Genomic DNA, 7,321 nt, shown 5'->3' with positions numbered 1-7,321 from the left:
CCATGCTCTCCTCCCCATCCCTTGCCACAGAGTTCCGTTATTTACACCACCTCCTTGTCTGTAAACTGTAAACTGTCTGAGCTCACAAACTTTCTTCCCATTGGCTAACATGGGGGCATTTGGGGGCTTAAAAAAACCCTTAGGTTTTTTTCTTCAGATGTTTTGAGCACTGACATATCTGCAGTCACTCATAGTCTGTTGGTACCTCCCACTTGGCCACAGGAGCTCTTGTTCTTCATCTGTAAGAGTTACAAATTTCAGCACTTTTGGAAATCGCGCCCACCCTGCTCACCTCAGCAGCTGGAAGGGTTGGAGGAGCAGCTCCATCTGGATTCCTCAGTGGTCTAGTGCCTCGAAGCCATTCCTGGCCCCGCTGGGCCCAGTGTAGCTGTGGACAGCAGCAACACACCTAGCCTGGGGCTTCCCTCAGATAGGGCAGGGCTTATCTTGTATGAATAGATAGATGTCTGCACACTTGTACAGTGTGTTTGTTTTTGTATGAATCACTACACCTGTGATTCATACAAAACCTTTAAAAGTGAACCCCTCAAATACATAGTACAGATAGGAAGTGTACTGCTGTACCTGTTTTCAGCATCACTGCATCTGTGTTCACCGTGCTGTACACCAGTGTTCCCTCTAAGAGGGATTCCCAGATGTTGTTGACTACAACTCCCAGAATCCACAAGCAAAAGCCATTGCAGTTGGGGATTCCTGGAGCTGTAGTCAATTGATATGAATATGGGATCCATATTCACTCATAAGAACTACATACGCTGTGAGTACATTTTCATTTTTAGCCTACTGGAATCACCCGGCATGTAAAAAAATTATTGTGTGTGTGTGTGTATCGTCCCCCCTCACCCCCATCAACTTTGCAACGCCTAGACCAATATGAACCAAATCAGGTACAGTTCTAGGGACACATAGGGACACCACAATAGTGTAATTTGTGATGGTGTCATCCACCCCAATCCAAGATGTTGGACCCATGGACATCTGAGGCGCAAGTGGGCTAACTTGTGAACTGCCTAACTGATTTGAACCAAATTTGCTACAGCTGTAGGGACACATAGGGATGCCCAAATGGCGTGATGTGTGATGATGTCATCCACTCAAATTCACGATGGTGGCCATGTGAACATCTGAGGTGCAAGTGGGCTAATTTCTGGACTGCCTAATCAATTTGAACCGAATTAGGTACGGTTACAGTCAGTGACACACAGGGACACCTCAATGGCATAGTTCATGATGATGTCATCCACAGCAATTCAAGATGACGAACGCGTAAACTTTTGAGGCGCAAGTGGGCTAACTTGTGAACCGTTTAACTAATTTGAACCAAATTTGCTGCAGCTGTAGGGAGACATAGGGACACCTCACTGGTGTAGTTTGTGATGATTTTATCTACCCCAATCCAAGACAGCGGATGTGTGAATGTTTGAGGTACAAGTGGGCTAATTTGTGGACTGTCTAACTGATTTGAACCAAATTAGGTATAGTTGTAGTGAGTGACACATAGAGATGCCCCAGTGGTGTAGTTTGTAATGATGTCACTCACCCCGATCCAAGGTGGTGGATGTATAAACCTTTGAGGCACAAGTGCATTAACTTGAGGACTGTCTAACCAATTTTGGAACAGCTGTAGTGAGTGACACACAGGGACACCTCAATGGTGCAGTTCGTAATGATGGCATCCACCCTGATCCAAGATGGCGGACACATGAACATTTGAGGTGCAAGAGATCTAACTTGTGGACCTCAATTTGCACCAAATTTGATCCAGATGTAGAGACAGTGAATGGAAAGTAGGTTGATTAGTTCTCACTAGAACAACTTCTTGTATTTAGTGGGCACGTTCCACACTAAGGTGGTCATGACTAAGTCTCACTGAAATTAATGAGTCTTTACTTGTCTCATTGATTTCAACAGTGCTTAATCATGACTAACAGCTTGGATCCTGCTTAATATCTTTAAATGTTTAGTAAAGTATTTAACCATGCAAGCTCATGTGGTTTATGACTGAGGACCATGGGTAGCTTGGGGGTGGGTGGGGGGAAGTCCTGGCCCTCAACCCACAGGAGATTACCCATGTTTAGACATCCTCTGTAACAGCTGAGAGGAGATAGGGCCATTCCTTAATACACTTCCCCACCATTTGGTAGACATTCCTCTAACCTCTGCATGGACAGGCAATGTGTGGCTCTCCAGATGTTGCTTAACTACAACTCCCATCATCCCCAGTTGTAATAAAGTGTGGCTGGGGCTGATGGGAGTTGCAGGTCAGCAACTTCTGGAGAGCTGCACGTTGCCTATCTAACATCCCAAATCTCTGTGAGTCATTCTGCCTTTCTCCTGTATCACTAAGTTGACACGGGTGCAAAGAGATACCGTTTGAAAGCTGAGGTGAGGGAGGGACAAGCATTTTATTGCATTTGGGTGTCTTCAACCTTTCATCTGGGGAAAAGCCCCCTTTCCCACAGGAAATGCTTTGAGCAATGTCACTGCTTTTACAGGGCAATACTTAAGGAGAATGGACACATTCTTTAAAATTGGGAGAAGCAAACAATAACATTGCTCATTATGCGAGAGCTGACCCTTCTCTATGCCACACTTCTATACATATTGCAACCATTTGGTGAGGATCGCACTAAGACGGCCAAAGGGGTGGGCCAGACATGGGGAGCTATGATATGGGTTCAGATGAGTCAGTAGAGGGAGGTGAGGGTCCCAAGGGATGGAAGGAAAAGGTGAAGACAGGAGCCAAAGGAAATGTAAGGCAAAGCTGGTCAGTTGGGCCTGGCACTTCCCTATCCACTCAGTTGCAGCTGGCACCTCTAGTCTCACTCCCACCATTCCACTCCCGTATTTCGGGGGAGCTGGCTGTGTGGGCTTCCTTCTTTCCTGAATAGCAATAGCAGCTGGAATGAGGGAGGAGCTTCCTCCCTCAACTCTAGTTGCAGAGAAGGCTAACAGCAGTGCCAGAGTTCGGATGTAACTCTGGCACCACCAAATCAGAGGTTGAGACAATGAAACTAAGAGATAACTGAAGGTGAAAATGGAGTTTGAGAAGGAAACTGCTGGTCCATTTTTTTCTTTAACTGTAGTTCGCTGCATTCGGATGTTTGGTTAGCGAAATCAGGGGTGAAGGGGCCTTCGGTTTCACATTAAGTGTGAATGCAGCCAGTGTGTTGTTAGGGGCTTAACTATAGCCCTTCGACTTTAACTATGGATGCATTAGAACTTGTTTCTCAGCATCAAAGCTTGCTGGCTGAATCAAATGCCAGGCAGAGGGAGTTCTTCCCACTTCCACAGAAGGCCATCTTAATTAGTCCTTCTTGCCAAGTCATTTCAGAACAACAATACTTTTGATTTGTTCTGTAATGCATTATGGCTCATTAAAGAATCTTTGTGCGTTTATTAATGACATATATATTTGTTTGAATTGTTCTGGAAACAGCCATCTAAATCAACAGGGGAAAGGAGCGTTCAACATCATTGGCAACTGAAATATTATTTCAAAAAAGGGCATTGTGTGGGATGAAAAGTCCTCGTATTTCAGTAGCCTCAGTATGGCTTCCCAACTCAGCTTCGGCTTCCCTACGCACTCAAAGATGACATTGGAGCAGTACAGCTTTCAGAAAGACACCTTGACAAGCAATAGGGCATTTGCTATTTCATTAGATGACTCATGCTCATGAACAACAATCCTCATTCTTCATCATTTGTATTTCTGGCTCAAATTTATTCACCTTCCATTAAGTGATTCAGAAATAGCATTTACCAAGAGCCCAAATACAAATGTTGATGATTCATTTACTAGATACAAGTTCATAGACATTTTGAATGTATATGTCACACAGCTAGAAACCGAATTACACAGCAGTTTTGTGTTTACGAAAGTGAGCACAATTCAGGCAGTGCTTGAGCACTTTAAAACCCCACTGATTTCATCAGTACATTTCAGAATATGCTTATACCTTTTCCATTTATATGAGTTAACAATAGGGCTGTCAACCTTACTAAATAAATTAATTTAGTAATAAATTAAAATTTCTTACTAAAAATAATAATCTGATTCAAGTCAATTAAGCAGATCAATTTTAACCAATTAATTATAGTCCATACATTTGAATGTGAATAAAAAACAATGGCTCAAAGTAGTCCCATTGAAATGAAAAGGGCATTTCAATGAGACTACTTTGAGTAATATTCGTCATTATGTCAGTCAATCATTCTGAGGGAAAATGTATGTGTGTTGTTGTTATATGATCCATATATGAATCACAGCAAAAAACAACAACACCCCATCTCCTCATCTAAGGAACAACCCATTTGTGTGTGTTCCCCAAACCCAGGCCTACCACAATCACATATATAGCAGGGGTGCTGGTGGGAGATCTGATTTGAAAAGCAAAAAGTGTGTACCAAGGAGCTAGAAACCCTCCCTGTACCTATTCTTACCTCCAGTAGCCACTCCTCCAACCAGCCCTTTTCTCGTATTAGCATGGGTTCCCAACACTGCTGGTGTCTAACTAAGGTTGAGAACCCCTGCAGCAGAGATCACTTTCAGCGCTGGAGCTCAGCTGAGGAGAAAAGTGTCTGGGAGAACAGACTGTGGAGAGGTAAGCCATAGGCAGCAGGACTCGGTGAGTGGGTTGGCGTCCTCACCCATGCAGCTCTTTGGTGGTAAATGTTAAAGCACATCCCTCACTGTATATGTGATTGCGACAGCTCTAGGTTTAAGAAAAAGCAAACAAAAACAAAACATGACATCTAGTTTGGACCTTAATTAAAGGAGACTTTGTCTGATAACTGAAGATTTTCCCTGAGGGGCCTGCATAATCAGGTCTTAAATCACAAAGGTCCTACAGTGACCTCATGCAAGGCCCTTACAGAAGTTGCAGTAGAGCAAGAATACTGATAGTTGTCCTCTGTTTTTACATTCCTGGAAGTTTAATATGAATGAAACTCCGCAAGGAAGTATGGCAACTTGCTTTCTGTCTTCTCCAATATTTCACAGATGAAAATATAGGAACACTAGTGTGTACAATCTATTCCCTCAACCCAGAAGAATAACCTGAGCATGGGTTATTCCCATGAACACCCTCCTCCGCCCCCCATTACATGTTACCAAAGACTTTTTCCTTGCCTGTACTGCATATGGTAGTATTTCTTCTCTTTGCAATCGTCTGCTCACTGGCTTCTGAAATGCAGAGGATCTGGTTGTATTTCTAGCAATTCAAATTAATTCAGCACCATTTACAATCTGTACAAGCAGATACTGGCAGTGCTATCGAGGAAGCAATGCATGTTTTGTATTCAAGTGCAAATTTACTACAGTACATATGCAGCTAGCTTATGCCAAATTAGACTATTGCTGGCTCTATCTGAGGCATCTTGAATACAAAGCATGTGCTCTGTCATAGAGTTGTGGCCCCCTCCTTGTTTGTGCAATGGGGAACAGTCAGAGCGCTGCAGAATGGATGCAGCATGAACTCTAGTGCGCATCAATTCACAGGGGAGAGGCGTGGGCAGGTAAGCAGTAACATCCAGCTGAAGCTCATGCTTCAGTGGGTGACAGGGGGCAAGCCAGGGACTCCAGCAAGAAATGGCTGACTGATAGATCTGAGAGAATGACGTGATGAAGAAGACAGTCAAAATTTAGGTAGTTACGGGTTGGGTTTTTGAGAAGAACCATCTCTAGACACTCAGACTGAGAAAAGCAATTTAATAGTTGGCCCATGCTTCTTAAATTCTGAAGGTCAGCCTTGGTTCTGAGATAATGTAGGATTCATCGCCCCTTTTTCTTGTGTTGACTGTAGTGTAAGGCTAACCCAGCTGCAATCAGAGGATCCAGGGATTTTGCAGTTGGAATGGACCTTGGCGGTCTTCTAATCCAACCTCCTGCTCAGCACAGGGAACTGCTACAGCATCCTTATCCGAGGGAAAAATCTCTAGAGAAGAAGAGCCCTCCACTGCACAAGGCAGACTCTCTCCTTATCAAACAAGTCTTGCAGTTCAGAAATTCCTCATAATGTCTAGCTCGAATCTGCTTTCGTATAGTTTCATCCCATTGGTTCTAATCCTGCCCTCAGGAAGAGAGAACAAGACTGTTCCTTCTTTTATGTGGCAGCCTATCAGATATTTTTAAGACAGCTATAGTATCTCCCCTTAGTCTTCCACAAGTTAAACACACCAAGATCTTCAAACCATTACTTGGACTTGGTTTTCAAAACCCTCACTATCTTTGTTTCCTTTGAACTTGTTCAAGTGTAGCTAATGTGCTTCTGAGAAACTGAAAGCTTAGCATGATGGTTATCGTATTTCAATGAGCACATGTTTAATTGACACATGACCAAAAAGGAGAGGTTTTCATTGGAGTGAGAGGGTGCCAGTAACTTAAGGGAAGGCAGATAAGTGAAGGAGCTGGATGAAACAAGGCCTCTGCTTCCTTTACTAGCTCTTACGTTTTCCTTTACTAGCTCTTAGGGTTACTAGCTCTTAGGTTTTCGACCGAAGACTCAGGTTTTGGAGGGTCATCTTCAGCCCTCAATTATGCCCCACCCCAGCTTTACAAAACATAATTGCAAAGGATGCCTGCTCCAATGCAAACCTGCAACATTGCAGAAGACAGTGAAAGATTTTTCTTCTCAATAAGCCAGAAAACCGTGAAAGACTTCCCCCACTAGGCTAGTGACTATTACCTCATCTTGTGAATTCCATACATTGAGGTCAGTCACACAACCAGGTCCTCCTGGGCTAGCGCAGCCCTACTCGGATAGACCTGGTTGTGAGAACCGACAGGATGGGGACTGATCCTGGTGCACCCTGGCCAGTTAGCCTGGGTTTTTTACCTGGGTTAAACATGAAGTAGGAGGGCGCACCCTAACTCTACCACCCACTCATGTGGGTACACGGGCTGCCAACAGCCCTCCTCCCAGAGGAGGGCGCTGAACTGGCTCGTGCACATCCCTAGTGTGGGGGAAGGTAGAAATGATCCTGCCTTCCCTCTCTCCCTTCCCAGACCCACCCAAAGCGGTTGTGTGATCATCTTTATTATGGGCTATATACTTCCTTTTGCCTGTCCTCAATCACTTGCCAGTCTATTTCATCAGCTAACTGTAGAGCCTAATATTATGGGAAAGGGGGAAAAACTTCTCCCTATCCCTTTTCTCCATACCATTAATAATTTTATTAACCTCTGTCACATCCCTCTTTAATAACCTTTTAAAATAAAATAAAAAGCCCCAAATGTGCTCGCCTTTTCTCATTGGAAGATGTTCCAGGTTCCTGAACATTTTGGTTGTCATTTTTGGCA

The 7,321-nt window shown here is 43.9% G+C and overlaps 1 long non-coding RNA gene across 2 annotated transcripts in view; it reads left to right on the top strand.

The window, feature by feature from the left end:
• The window catches only part of LOC128344210 (uncharacterized), a 64,112-nt gene that overhangs the window by 8,494 nt on the left and 48,297 nt on the right, over positions 1 to 7,321 (top strand). The window lies entirely within an intron of this gene.

Source organism: Hemicordylus capensis, chromosome 2, assembly GCF_027244095.1.
Source record: "Hemicordylus capensis ecotype Gifberg chromosome 2, rHemCap1.1.pri, whole genome shotgun sequence".
Taxonomy (NCBI): domain Eukaryota; kingdom Metazoa; phylum Chordata; class Lepidosauria; order Squamata; family Cordylidae; genus Hemicordylus; species Hemicordylus capensis.
Note: the sequence above shows the minus strand (reverse complement) of the source record. Positions and strands in the feature narration are given on the sequence as shown.